We start from the raw sequence: 16,312 nt of genomic DNA on the forward strand, positions 1-16,312 counted from the left end.
ATGCTGGCTGCAATAGGAATTTGTTTACAAAATAATTCCATATCTCATTTACTTATAGTGGCCGTTATTGATTGTTAATTCATGTCGTTTTGTTTTTGGCATTAGTCTACTGTGGAGAAAAAAAGCGGGGGCTAATAGCTTAACTTACGATTTTGATCATGGCTCAACTTTATTCTATTACGGCATACGTTTTACCTCTAATCAACAGTCTATCTTATTAAAGTGTCGCTCTAAAATTGTTATCATTTGCTTCAGGTTGATCCACTTAACATCTCGTCGTGAATATGCATGCAATATTTGCCACTGGACATCAATGGAGCAATTAATTATTCAACACCATTTAGTGATGTATAATCATTAGTCTCCATTGATAATTATCTCGGGTAGTTTTCCAATATTTATACATTTGATTTTTCTTCATATTTGAATTTTTAAGCGTAAATTTAAGAATTTCTTACCTCATTTTCTCTTTGCATTTAATCTTTTTTTTAACATTAAATAACGTAGTCCACATCAGGGGTTACATTGTATCATATCCAACCAAACTAGGAGGAGGGTGTAGAACAGAAAACAAACTTCATCGTGTGGTAATAACTCATATATTGAAGCGTACAACGACGGCAGTCTCTTTTAGGTGACAAAATTTGCTTTCTCAAGTTTTTTTTATATCTTGTATACTAGTTGTTATAAAAGCAAAATGGATAAAAAAATGTTGGCAACAGTTAATATAAGGATTCAACTTTTTTGGGCCGTTTCATTTATTTTTTAGATATAGTCTTACTGATTTACCGGTTTTGTTATTTAAATTTTGTTCAATTCATCTAAGATTGTCTTAGCAAAAGTCGCAAAAAATGTGTTAAAATCAGCCATGAAAACTTAGCTGACCTTTGTTGTTGTTTACAGATTCAATCATTTAACTTGTGCGTAGATCGTATTTCCCGCTCATAGAGTTATTCAAATGGTTCTTTAACGTATAGATAGCGTGAAACTCTCACTACACCAGTTATCGAATATACGAAATTTCGTTGTCGACCGGACGAAGCTGCGTATTTATACATCCGAACAGCCAAACTGACGCACCCTTTAGCAAGGGTATACTGTCGGACGGTAGAGGTCCAGATATGTCAATATTTCTATACCCAAGTCAATCCTTTGGATATGAATAAAAGGAGATAAAGGTATACATCAATGCGGCAGCAACCCAACGACACAGTCAAATCAAAATATTAAGAATAAACATAGTCTTTTGTTATAGAAAGATGCATATATATATACAGAATAATAAGCTCAAACCGTCCCATGACTAAAATATACGGAGTTAATTTAATAATATTTACCGTCAAAAATACCTCAGCAGGGACATTTGATTTAATAGTATTTACCGTTAAAGATAACACAACAGGCACAAGTGTTTGGGTGAAAAATATCACCTGCCCTTTTTAATTTTGATCGGTGGAAATTTAAGAAGGTGATATAAACCAGTAGAAGAGAAAACCTTCACGGTAAAAATAAATGATAATAATGAATGACGTCCAGCGGCATATTAAATAAATATTCAGGACGATTACATGTATATATAAAATGAGTATTAACCCTGCTTTATACTAGACCGACACGCTGAGCCGTTTTTTTTTACGCGTAAGTTCGCAAGATATCAGTTCGCAGGAAGAATTGTCACTCTACCCGGAAACACATCTGACTCCGAGCCGACAAGTCTGTGCTCTTACTCTTAAATGCCGCTAGTTTAGCGTTGAAACAGCAAATATCAATTTTAACGTCTTTGTTTGACCCGGCAATGACCTCCCACTCTCAAGGCGAACACACCCACGAAACAAACCAGGAGAGCGGTAGTACAGAATATCATACCAAAAACTAATGTACAATAAATATACTTTCACAAAAACTTCATGGTTACTAAAGCGAGCTAAAAGAATCTAACCTTAATTAGATGCGTTAAATTATATTAGAAACTAAACGTATATAAATATGGATGGCCGACTTCAGAATAGATTTCATGGATCAACGTTCTCTACAAATAAGATACTCTTGCACCAATTATTTAAGGGATGTGGATGTGGCCAGATGTGGTCAGTTGTTGCAAGGCTAAATTTCTGTCCTTATTCACGTCCTACCTCACGGTTGATCTCCTATTCAAAGACCTACCTATTGTATTTATAATTTATGTGTTCTCGTCATGAACATGCATGAAATATTTGCCACTGGACGTAAAGCAAACAACAATCAATCAACTCTATAAATTATTCCATGTGCATAGTACACGAAAACAAGATCTTGTAAAATGCTATAATGTAAAATTTTCATTTAAATCATTCAAAAATAGTGCTAACTATTTTTATGGTTTTGCAATTTACTACATAACTACGAAAGCCTATTAGGGTCACAAAAAAAAAATGAATATTTATCTCGTAATTACGAGATAAATATCTCGTAATTACGAGAAAACTATCGCGTAATTACGTGATAATTATTGCGTAATTACAAGAAAACTATCGCGTAATTACGAGATAATCATTTTAAACTCGTAATTACGAGATAATTATCGCGTAATTAAGAGATAATTATCGCGTAATTAAGAGATAATTACGAGAAAACTATCGCGTAATTACGAGATAAAATAAACTGCTTCGCTGAGCGCAGCTGGATACGCCCGCAGAGGTCCAATCCTGAACAGTTAGGGCAAAAATGGACACAATATTCATGCTTGATACAGGTCTGAATTTGGATTGTATTTAAATATTTGACAAATTATAGGTTTCTGAATAAATGTAGTCAAAGAACTTGAAATTGGTTATATGAATTGAATTTATATTCAATTAAAGATTTCTTGCTGTTTTGCAATATACTGTGGTGTTGTGCAATGCACTGTGCTGTTGCGCAATACTTAGTAAATCTGTTGTCAGACTATAAACAAATAAAGTTCAATTAATTCTCAATGTCATATTAGAAATTTATGAAAATGTAAAGGGAGCTTACATCAATAGATATAAAAAATTCACCAAAGTTTTATAAAAACTGCTGAAAGCATTTTTTTTTTGTCCGAAAACTGGAAAATCCCTCTATTTTTATGAATAAAACCCCATAACTCGGAATCGTAACATCTAAAATTTATAAAAAACGAAAAGGAGCTCACGTCAAAAGACATAAACAATTCAACAAAGTTTAATGCAAATTAGTTAAAGCGTTTTTGAGTTAGTGTCCGACATGTTGACGACGGACGGACGGACAGACGGACAACGGTACTAAAACTCAACATATGTGTCTTTTCTGTGTTTGTTGTAGAAAACTGTGTGTTTATCGCAAAATTGAATGTTGCATGACCTAAACATGCTAAAGTACGAAATGTGTATTGAGAAAAAAAAAGTTTACAATGGAAACAGTGTTATATCGTTTTTGTATAAGGATTGCTGCGACGTTTTTGTATCCATTATACAACAGATTTTTGTCGTCCTTGTTATGGTAATACCAACGGACAGAGGTAAAGATTTTCATTCTATTAAAGATCTCCTGTTTAGTGAATGATGTAAGTGTATACTTGAGTGTCACAATTTGCTCAGAATGCCGTGTTCTTTTGTTATGTAATTAGCATAAGGATTATTGCATAATGAAACTATTTTGAGAGACTTTGTCTCTGGCACAACAACCAGCTTGTTTTGAAGAAATGATAAAGCATCCACACCCTAAAAAGGGTAATAAACCTAATTTCATAGTATACCGAATATCGTTGTTTTAATGCATAATCAAACAACCATCACTCATTCCGAGTGTGTGTCCATTTCATATTCATATGAATGAATCCTTGTTATGACAAAGTCCTACTAACGAGGGAATCTGGACTTACTCAAGAAAATTTTGGATTCTGTTACTTCATATGAATTTCACTACTTTTAGCCGTTTTCGATTGGTCTTCGAGTGTCTATGATATGTTATTGCCTCCTTGGTTTCTTCTATCTCATTGTAATATATCATGAATGTATCATACTTACAAACATATATTTTAAAGCGAATTCATATTATAATTGGCAATTTATTGACACCCAAGAGTGACTTTGTTATAAAATATAGTTATTTATACTTATCCCCTATAAATCTATACCAACATTTTTTAAGAGATGGGTCGATATGAAATTTGGTTCACAATGGTTTCATGTACACAATTCAAACAGACAAGACCAAAACATTTTTCAAAAGTTTCGTTTACAAAAGATTCACTAGGGACGCTCAAATCAAAAACAATTAAAGGTCAAATAAAGTACGAAGATTGATGGAGGGCTAGAAATCACCATGTATTATCAGGTCTCCGCTAGGTTTTCTTTCTATTATTTACGGTAACAGTCAAATAGCAGCAGTATTTAAAAGGACATTTTTTAATGTTTTTTTTTCCTAGTTTTGCTGTCTAATCTATCAATTAAAGAGGGGACTATGACGTAGCTCTCCGCAGTTTTAAAAAAATCACCATTTAAATTGAGTCTCAAAATTTTTAATCATCTTTTTTCCTGGTTTCTAATCAATCTAGCGGTTTATGTCAAACATAATCATATGTATGTAATCATTATCTTCCATACATTTAATTTTCAGTAGTTAAAATGGTGAAGTATAATTTCTCTTGTGTGTATACATGGCAACATTCTGCATTATTTTGCCATAGAAAATTGCAAGGAGGGGCATGAAAATGTCACATATTCCCCAAAATATTTATAAGAAGTTGAATTCAATCATTTTAGTGATGCGAGTAAAAAATAGAAAAAAACATAATTTCTGGACCAATGTCTGATATGGATATGAAAATACGGACTGTCATTCAGAAAAAAAATCCAATACTATATACATTCCACCGTATTGATGATCATATACACCAGAGTTGAAGTCTATGTTATCTTCAGCTATCAAAAAACGAATTGTAATGCACAATAACTTTTATATTTGAAAAAAATCACAGGGCAAAAACTGCAAAACCACAAACCTAACTTTGGAGTGATGTCTGAGTTAATATATTCAAATAGTGTGCACTTTTGTATTTTATCTAGTGCTGTTTTTAGCACGCAATATGATCATTACGATATCAAATGACTTCATGTTATTATGTTAAGTACCAACATAAACACATTAGATAGTTGTTAAAATCTCCTCATTGATTATACAGAAATACTTGGAAAGGCTAAAATGAAAAACTTAGTTATCAGCTTATTGTTTATTACTATAACATTTGTTCGCGGTGGAGAGAACTGCTGCCAAACAATTGGTAAGAAATACACATTTTTACATTTTCCCTGACATTGTATTGTCGACATGTACGACATTCAATTTGTTCAAAACGTAGGAGTTCTTCTTAATTCTTACCACTAACAAAAGCAACCTTCAATATTAGCTTTACATTGATAACATTCCTGGTTTTGTAAGAAATTTATCACGTCAAATGTTTTTTTTACTTACTATTTGCACATCATTCATTTTTTACTAAGTCTTGTATGATTGCAATTTAAACTGCTACAACACTCATCTTTGCTAGCTCTGAAACATTGTAATTTTCTCGTAGTGTGCCTTAATTTTAAATGCTACAGATAAAGACTCACTATAACCTTATTTTAGGTAAAGCAAAGGCGTCATTATCAAAAGCGATTGACACTCTGCAGAATACCAACGAACTTCTTGGAGATAGTAAGTTGTAACATGGTGATGTTTAAAACAAAAACAAAAATGTACACACTGTTTACAAAATGGAGAATGTGATCATTGAGAGACTGAACGACTTGCAGTTATTCCTATACTGTGGATTCATTAATATTCGTTGGATACCAATTTTCTTGGATTTCGTGGGTACAGGAGAACCACGAATTCAAATATTCAAAGAAATACAAATTTTCTAAAGGAGTGAATGCAGACTTTGCCAAACCACGAAATTAAATATCCACAAATATGCAAGTTTTCTTCAAACCACGAAAATTGGTACCCACGAAAATAAATGAATCCACAGTAATATTTCTCAATGGTGATTGTATTCATCTGTTTTTCAAAAGAATCCATTGTTTTATTTAGCATATGTTGTTGGAAATATAGGATAAACAGATATTAAACAGAAGTATATGAAGTCCAAAAGACAAACAAAAACAGTATACAAAACACAACATAGAAAGCTAAAGACTAAGCAAAAAGAACTCCACCAGAAAATAGGGGGTGATCTCAGTTACTACAGAATGGTAAACAGATTCAGATCCACATGTTGCATCCGTAGTGTTGCTCATTTTATAACAAATTATATATTTACTTAATTAAAAAATTGTTGTGAATAAGTAAGTTAAGCAGAAGTAAATACAATTATGTATTGGCTGTTTTTTATTGTAGGTTCACCGATCCCTTCCAGTAAAATTGCGTTTCATGCAAAATTGACACCGTTTGTAACCCTTGGTTCGACACAGACTGTTATTTTTGACCACGTGATAACCAATATTGGTAAAGCATATAACCAACATACTGGTCATTTCACATCACCCTACAATGGAATATATTTCTTTGCCTGTACATTTCTACAGACAGGAAGTACATCTGTCCATCTTCAAATGGTTCATAACAGCAGCGAAATATCAAAAGGGCATGCAGCAAGAGGCGTTGCGGTGGCAGCATCGATGAGCGCAGTAATATATCTGCACAAGGGAGATGTTGTCAAAGTGAGGCATTACCCGGGCTTAGGATCACAAACTATACATGGCGATTGGAGCTTCTTTACGGGTTACCTTCTCTAATATTTCATTATTAAAAGTTGTTATATAAATTCCTTTTGTATATTTAATGTAAATAGAATCGGCAGATGTGTGTCTATAGTGTGCATCAGAAACGCTCAATCAAATATTTTCAAAACAAAATATAAAAAGCATCATAAATGGACAGCTCAATGAATTCAAAATTCACTTTAAACACAACTGTCTCTGGCAATACAAAATAACAATCGTTGGATGTTGGATGTGTCAGTCTTATATAAATGTTATTGTTTTAGTTGTTTTGGCGTTGAACTGGCGGTCAGTAACTGCGAGTGCTTTCAAATCTGTATTTTGTGTTGTTTTTTTTTTGTGAGGGATGTATAAATATACCCTGCCCCGTCCGGTCTGTAAAAATAAGAAGATGTGGTTTGAATGTCAATGCGATAACTCTCCATTATAATGTGTAAAAAGTAAACAAATAAAGGTCAAAGTACGGCCTTCAATACGGAGCCTTGGCTCACACCGAACAGCAAGCTTTAGTATATGTGTCTTTTTTAAATGTGTTTCAGCTTTGAATCGGTCTGATGAGTTAAACCCTTGTAAACAGATCTTCACAGTCCGTTCTTATGTTTTACTGTTACCCCACTGTCCCAGTTTGGGGAGGGTTGTCGCTTCACATATGTTTAACCCCACCACATTGTTTATGTGCCTTTTTGTTGGTTGTTGTATGTCGTATTTGTTTTCCGTAAATTGTTTTGTTATAAAAAAGGCCGTTTGTTTCCTAACTTGAATTGTTTCATATTTTTCATGACGGGGCCTTTTATAGCCTACTAAACGGTATGCGTTTTTCCTATTGCTAAATGCTTTATGGTTGCCTTTGATTGCTTTCATCAACTTCAATAGATCTTTGGTGGATAGTTGTCCTGTTTGAAATTTTACCACATCTTCTTATTAATATATAGGTATTATGTATTACAAAAAAAACGTGACAGATTTGAAACATCACCTACCAATGAGTTACAGGCCCTGACAGACACATAACGAATGTGGCGAGATTAAGCATTTTTGTTAGCGCTCCACCCCCTTAACCAGAGACAATGGTGTTATAGCACAACATAGGAACAGTTTAAAATGTCTTAGCTCAAAATATCGCTACGATAACAAACAAACAAACCAGCATAAACACAATAGACACAAATTTTTGAAATAACAAACAAATAAAATTTCAAATTTTTTCAGATTATAGAATCAATCAGTACACATTCATCGGATTTAGTGTCAAAACTTTATAAAAAAGTCTGAGAAACGCATGACCTTATGAAATTCCAAAATATACATAAACAGTATCGAAATGATGTAGAATGATAAGTACTCATAAATGTGCATATGAAGCAATACATATTACATTGATGATATCTCAATTTAAACGCTTAAACAACATCATCGTAACATTTAGGATGTAATATCCCGTTTTCAATAAGAATTCTGTAGGAAAACTTGCTCCCAACCAAACAGTTGTATCTTTAAAAGAATATATTAAAAGTTTTCGACAATTTCTTTTTGTAATTAAATTCCTTACTGAATAATTTACCTGTGATACATAAATTACACGTTCATTGAAATCTACATAAACGTACATAGCGAACAAGTTGTGAAATATACACACCGAAAGAAGGGCCAAAAGGAACACCTGCGTTCCATAAGGGAAAATTAACAATCGGAAACGAAAATTCGTCTCTTGTGTCGTATATCCTTGTATATAAATTGCTGTGACAAACTAATATAGCCATCTCTTTAAAAGGAATATTATAACTTGTATGAGATATGTAAAAAAATAAGTTCCCTTATGTCAATTTCGGTAGTAAAGAAAATTCTTAAGACAAAAGTAAAAAAGAGGCAAAAGATACCAAAGGAATATCCAAACTTATAAGTCGTAAATAAACTACGTCTGACAATGCCATTGCAAAACAAACAACAAATACAACAAAAGGACAAACAACAGTACACAAAACACAACTTAAAAACTAAATATTGAGAGACACTAACTAATCCAAAAAACCGTGATCTCAGGTGCGCCGGAAGGATAAGCAGATCATGCTCGATGTGTGACAACCGTCGTGTTACTCCTATAAAAAGGGGGATATGAAGTGATTACGCTTCAAGCGATTGACTTTTATCTTACTCTAATATATCACTGAATTCTTTAACCGTCGATAAGGTAAATATTCCAACCCAGACACTTTTGGGAAATTTGGAAATTGAAACTAGTTTTTCATGACAAAGAACGGACAAGACTTTTACCACAATAAACTTCACATACATAAAAAAAGCACAACGAACAACACTATAAAATAAGGCAAAGCAAGACGCACCCTTTTTAAACAAAACTATGGGTGATCTCAGGTGCTTCGGAAGGATAATAGATTCTGCTCCAAATTTGGTATCCGTCGTCATTCTCGTGAAAGTTCAAGGCCATTGATAAAATCTAATCCGGTAGGTCACATTCGAGGAAAAGATGACAGGATTGTGGTTACGACAATTGGAACATATACATCGTTTATTACTAATTACCAAACGGAAACCCAAATTGTGTCCATAAAATTTCGAATTGTATAGCTAGCACATTCCAGATTTCATAAATACATTTTCGGATAGAAGTTTACACTGATATAATTCATGGTAATTGTTGTTTACACATTACACACTTATTTCTCGATTTTAACACAAAATATTATTCAACTTGTTCTTAGTTTTTACTTGCCGTGAATAAGAGTCAACAATAGAATACCGATAATAAAATCTTGTAATTCCTTTTTAAAATATACAAATCAAGACAAAAAATAAAGTTCAAAGGAATAAAAAGATATCCATACCGGATGGGACAAGGTGAACAGAGAATCCAAGCGTCACCTGCTATGACACATCAGCCTGTAAATCCATATCCATCGAAATTGCACAATAAGGAATAGTACACAAGATGTTTATTCGAACATCTTTTTTTTAATAGCAAAAGGAGAGAGGTACAGATTTTGATTTTATGAAAATGAATGATATAGGTATATTATTTGGATGACAAGATTTGCTGTGGATTCCGTCTTCTTTTCGTGTGTAATCGACACAAGGATTATTGCATTATCAAACTATGATGCTTTGAAAAGTTAAATAGCGTCCACAACCTACAAAAACTTCTACAAAGGGTAAGAATAATTTTGCTGATTTTACTGTACATCGTATTTTGATGTACTTCTATATAGATTATCAAACGACCATTACAAAGATAATGTGTCCAGTTTATATTGTTACGACTGAATCCACGTTTTACCATAATCCTTAAGAGGTAATGCCAGAAAGCACCAGGCAGGAGTGTACCACGAAAAAAAAAAAAAAAAATGGTCAAAAATACATTTTACCCAATCAGTATAACATCATGAACATACTGACTTGGAATTTTAAAAACAAAATTGCAATTTTTTGTGAATTTGACAATTTTTTTATGAAGTTCAATATAAGAGCCCAAATGGCGAATTGTCATTGAAATGTATGGGAAAAAACCAGTTTTCAATTATCCATCACCAGAAGAAAACAACTCTTATGACTTAAATACCTATGTAAGGGTAAAAAATTATGAAAATAAAATGTTTGGTATCTCTTTTAAGTTTTTGCATAAAATAAGGTGAAACATTGCAAAAATAGAGAAAATTATAAAAAATCTGCTTTGGCAAACTGAAGTGGTATTACATGAATTAAATTGCAAAACACCAATTATTTTGAATTTTTATTGTATTTAACATTTTTGAGTGATAGGTTTTTATTAGATTAAAAAAAAAAGAGGTGTAGTCCCGTCTCCACTTTTTTCATTTGGTTGCCATAGCAACCATTACTACGTAGAGTGTTCATTAACAGTTTGCTTCTGTTGATTATTTTGTAAACATTTTCACCATGCTAGTGCTTTATTAGAAAATATAAGAAGATTCTCATTTCATTGGCCAGTAGGTCATAAGTCAATGCCATAGATACCAACAATAAGATTCTGGTTGTACTTTGACCTTTGACCTCAAAGTAAAAAGATGGTTTTTTTTTACTTGTGTGTCGGGAACACGCGTACGACCTGTTCACCCTGTAACAAAACTTCTGATATTTGGCACATGGGTTCAGCACCTCAAGACAATGTGTTGTGTTCCATAGAAGATTACCTCTGACCTTGACAATTATCCTCAAAGGTACATGTATCTAATTGAGTCATATATGTCCACTTCAAAAAACATTGCAAACATTTCTGAATAAACAGTATTCTCTTGATTGCCACGACAAGACCTTTTCAATGCAGCTAAAAATTTATACCTTCAGATCATGCCCCGCAGGAACCCCTCATAAAGTAAATCATCAAATATCTTATAAATGGTACATATCTCCATCCTAAACCATCAGTTTGGTCCTCTGTGAAATGCTTGGGGGGGGGGGGGGTTCATGCCCATCCCTTTCATCTCATTAATTAAATTAAAAACTGATAAGATCCTCATACCTAAATTCTGAATTGCCATATGGCATAACTATAGATCTTGTCCATGGTTAGTAGGGGAAAATTTTACGTCATTTGGTCTCTGGTGGAGAGTTGTCTCATTACAATCATACTACATCTTTTGATTTTTATTTTGTGCCATAGCAGTTTCTTCTAAAATTTTGTAAACAGAACCACTGTTATGTTCATACTTGGTAGATATAAAAGTCAGGAGATCACAACAAAGGATTATTGCCATACGTTACAATGATTCTGATTAACAATAAGAATTAATTGTTGTTGTGAATATGACATAAGGAGAACTGTGGTAGATACATGTAGCTGTCAAATTGGCAATCATATCAGATCTGCTTATTTTATAAGATGGATAACTGGGCAACAAAAAATATGACAAATACTTAGTTTCAGTGTGAATAATATAACAATTAGTTTATTCAACCAATAGATTTAGAACAAACAAAAGCTTGCACTGCAAAAAATTACTAAGGACATACCAAATTGATATTTATAATTAGTTTAATTTTTTTGGTGCACATATTTCTGAAAAAACATAATTTTGAAAAAAAAAAAACAGTTTTTAACATTTTTTCTTTTAACATATTTTTTTATATATAAATTGTTCCAATTTTCCAATACTCTGTAATAATTTGGAATTTTTATCAACAAATACACCTTTTTTTTATTTATAAAATTTGCAGACAAAATTGAAATATTCTTTGAGACATCCAATTAGCTTTTAACATGTTTAAAAAATCCATAAACAATAAAATTGACAGTTTTAACATTGTGCTCTATCAAACAATGAAGTAACTGCCGAAAAATCCCAAAACGTCAAATACATACAAAAAAAAAAAAAAAAAATATTGAAATGTTCTGTTGGTCACTTTGAGAGTTCTAAACTGGTTACAGATTCAAGTGCGTTTTTCATCTTGCTCAGTCAACTGTAAGAAAAGAAGTGAACAGCTATACATGTATACATCAGTATTTTGCTGGAAGATGTTTTCAGTTATATTTAATGAGATGAATTCAAACTTTTTGTATAACATGAATAGAGTTCACATAATTGAAGTTTAATATAATTTTATGAGGATTTCGCATTTCGGAAAGTATATGTGTAGTACATTGTAGTAGGAGATTAAAACCCTTCTTGCATATCTGGAGTACATGGTCTCATTCATGTTTTTTATTTGTGCTATCTGTTATTCTTTTTTCTATTCCGACATGAATTACATAATGATGTAACAATACACAATTAAGGGGAAAAAATTAAACCGACTCTCATACATTTATTATGTTTAACAGTACTCTTGTTGTGCTTTCTTATTCTGATTTGCATTATGTTAGCACTGATGTACTGACTAGTATACTGGATTCAAGATGCCAAATACTTTTCTTATATGGTACTTTATCTAAATAAGGGTGTACATGTACCTTTAAGAGATGCTAACATTTCATTTTTCATATCCAGTAGGGTAACGTCAACATCAAGTTGATTCATTTCTCTGACAGAATCCTCTAAGTCTGTATCATCTGATGTATATTTTACCTGTTTAAAAGAAATAAGATTATAACTTAATCTTTGAAATTGAAATTGGAAAATTGTATTAAAAACTCAAAAAAGTTATTTTCTTATATAAAGAACTCATGGAAAATATATATTGATTTATTAGCATCTTACTACATTACCTATTAAATTCTTGATCATGTGGCACATAAAATAAACATTATAAATATTCAATTTAATGTATTTTTTGCATTTTTTTAAATACATGTACATTTGTATCCTTATATATGACCAGTCTTTTTGAAACATTTTGTCTTATAGGGACAAGTTCAAAAAGCCTTGATATAGAGCCCTGAAAGAATTGATTGACTTAAATTTCAAATTTTCTGTCAGCACTAATTGTCATAATGGTGCATAACTCATACATTGAATCTTAAGCATCATTCATCATGTTCATTTTTATAGCATCATTTTCATCTTTTGAATTCCTGTTTCAATGTTTATATTTGATTTGTATGTGAAATTTTTCTACCTTTTTGAAATTCAAATATTTATGTAGTAGTAAAATGAATGAAAAGGAGGAGTTATGATTTAGCCCCTAAAGTTGCAAAAGTAGTAAACTTATTCCAGCCTTTCAAAATTATATTAATTTTATTGTGAAATAGACAGGTTAATATATAAAATGAACACTTTAGATCAGAAACGTAATTGTGATTTAATAAACATGTTTAACTTTGAGTATTTGACCTTATATGCTCATCATGCATGTATCTAAATATTAAATACAAGATCTCAAAATGAGGCGATTTTAGCAGTTTTTGCTGTTTTGTAGATGTAAGAAGTTTGAGACTCTAATGTCATATAACTAGATTTAGTTACTAAGGACATGAAGGACAATAAACAACAAATTTAACATACACATATATTATCATCCTACATGAAAAAGATCCCATTTCAGAAGTGTGTGGATTAAGAATCTAAATATCAATATATTTGATTTACATGTGGTGTCTCTTAAAATAAGCAATACAAATTTACAACGTGTCTCTCATATGCCAAATAGTTAAGTTAAAGTGGGTATATGTTCATGTACATGTACATGAATCAATGAAAATTAAAGAAAAAAAATTAAAATGACTCTCATGATTTAAAAAGAAATAATTTGTTCCTGCTTTTTAACATTACTGTTTGTGTCATAAACATGTATGACTATCCTGAGAACTGTACATGCATGTACAAAATGTACATGTATTCATAAAACAGTACCATCATCATATTTGATTTCCAATAGTTAAAATGGGGCTATATAAATTGTATATCACATATATCAATCGCAGCATTCTGAATTTTTTTGGTATATTTATCGAAAAAAGGGACATGAAAATCATAGGATTTCAGCTTCATTTTTTTTTTCAAGAAAAGTTCATGCGAAAAGAAGTGTTTGTCAAATATTTTCTGGTCCTTTGTCTGGTATGGACATGAAAATACAGGCTGTAAAACATGAAAATACCCAAAAAAATATCGGGTGTTTAAAATGCAAAAATACACTCCTCTCAAACTGTCATGATAATGTATTTCTACCTGAAGTGTTTAACATTTTGTCCAATCGCCTTTTATATAATTTAATTACTAAACAGTATGGGTTTTAATTATTGCTGAAGGCCCTATGGCAATAATAATGAATATCATTTGTACATGTATGTGTGCGATGACTAAAAAACGAATAGTTGCTTACATGTCCACAATGTGACATGTTCATATAGGTATGGTCTGTTATGTATAAACATGTATGAAGGATAGTTTTCTCATTGGCAATTATACCACATCTTATTATTTTTGTAATATCTAAGTATGAAAGATTTAGAATTTTTATTTTGTATCATTTCCTTTTCAATTAATATTTGAACATGTTGAATCAAAATTTAAAAAATTGCATTCAGCTCACATCATAAATTTGCCAATAAGGATTTCCCATTGTAATTGAAATAGGGGTTGTCAGGAAGGAAAACATTGACATTGGTATTTTCAAATTAAAGCTGCATCAAACAATAATATGCCTGGAAACTTCTCACAGGAATTTGATTTTGATTCTATTTAAAAGACATTTGTATAGTATGTTTAGTAAAATAGGTTACATCTTCTAAATGCTTTGGTTAATACCTATTTGTATCAATTTTATATCCCAGAAATAATTTCAAACTATCAGAATTTTCCATTGACAGGGACCCCCTTTACGACTCATTACAAATTGAAACTATAACCTGTCCCAACTGGTATAACTGTCGCAAAGAATTCTATCATCTGCTTCAAAGTAATTCGCCTTTCCAGTTTCACCACTTGCTTTATTTGGCACAGAAAATGTTGCTCGTCACAGAGAGTTTCCTCCATTTTTCTCGCTATTTCTACACCAACGGCCAACACTCATTTTTCACTATTTCAATTTTTCTAATTACCAGGGCAGCAATTACTTCTACCTATTATCTTGGGTGTGAAATCTAGGTGGCGCCAGTCGTCTTTAATTACTTCCTTTTAACCTATACTGACATATATTGAAATAAAATCGGACAACCTTTACATTAGTCGACTGCTATATACCCCTGCTGCTTAAGTTCAATTTTTTTTATTAAAGATACTATTGTTCACAATTTAAAATGACTTTCTTTACAGGTATCCCCCTTTGCAGGAAACATTACTTTTTAAAGACCTGGGACCATTGACAAGCAATATTTTAACTGTTTGGCTGGGTTTAAAACGAGGTGTTTGATTAATGAAGTTCGATTTATGCCTATTAAAGACTTTAGGCTGATGATTTGATAACTGTGTCCAACTTATATGTCTTTGTCACGAATATATGAAAACCGTTGCATGAGAGTCATAAAATTTTATGAAATAGACTCTTAGAATGCTGAAATTAATAATGTATCATTGCTGTTATGTGTTTCATATGAACCGTGTACAGAATGTTCAATTCGACGATACTGAGAAGAAAAATGTATAGCCTTTAATTGTTTACCTAATTTTAATATTTAAGGGGCATTTTGGCACATTTTCGCAATTAAAATACAAAAACTTCGCTAACGTCAGCAAATAAAAGTCCCCTTTATTTTTAGATATACCTAAATACATGCAGTGTTATCGAGGATGAGGAGAAATGATTAAAGACATAGTCCTTGACAGAATTCTTGTTCTAACAGTAGGTTAATGATTCCTACCCCTTAAGCAAAAAAATAAAAAAAACAGTAAAAATTTGATATATACTATAGTTTCATGGTGATCAGCAATTTTCTTCTGATACAGTTTATCATTTAGTAGCTTATTAATTTACCTATCCCATTTCTAAAATATCTCGAAAAATACAGTGATGCGCCAAAAATCGTTTCTTCTGATACAGTTTATCACTTAGTAGCTTATTTTTTTACCTATCCCATTTCTAAAATATCTCGAAAAATACAGTGATGCGCCAGAAATCGTTATCTCGTTTTAGGTTACAACGAAGTAATTATTTACATAGGCAACAATGGTAGACTTTTAGGGTCCTGCGTTTTCACTATAAAAGATCCGTCGATAAAAATGTCG

At 31.8% G+C, this 16,312-nt stretch overlaps 1 protein-coding gene, 1 long non-coding RNA gene and 1 pseudogene across 2 annotated transcripts in view; 2 read left to right on the forward strand and 1 right to left on the reverse strand.

Annotated features, from left to right (window-relative positions):
* Positions 1 to 16,312, forward strand: part of LOC127722059 (cytochrome P450 3A8-like) — a 497,429-nt gene that overhangs the window by 399,633 nt on the left and 81,484 nt on the right. The gene's annotated exons all lie outside the window — the stretch shown is intronic.
* The window catches only part of LOC127721146 (complement C1q tumor necrosis factor-related protein 3-like), a 101,148-nt pseudogene that overhangs the window by 22,087 nt on the left and 62,749 nt on the right, over positions 1 to 16,312 (forward strand).
* Positions 12,114 to 15,286, reverse strand: LOC127722082 (uncharacterized). Its single transcript, XR_007991638.1, has 3 exons — positions 15,211 to 15,286; positions 12,664 to 12,778; positions 12,114 to 12,173 (listed from the first exon to the last, which is right to left on the reverse strand). It is a non-coding gene; the product is annotated as an uncharacterized LOC127722082 (long non-coding RNA).

The sequence above is a fragment of the Mytilus californianus genome, unplaced genomic scaffold (assembly GCF_021869535.1).
Source record: "Mytilus californianus isolate M0D057914Y unplaced genomic scaffold, xbMytCali1.0.p SCAF_12, whole genome shotgun sequence".
Taxonomy (NCBI): Eukaryota; Metazoa; Mollusca; class Bivalvia; order Mytilida; family Mytilidae; genus Mytilus; species Mytilus californianus.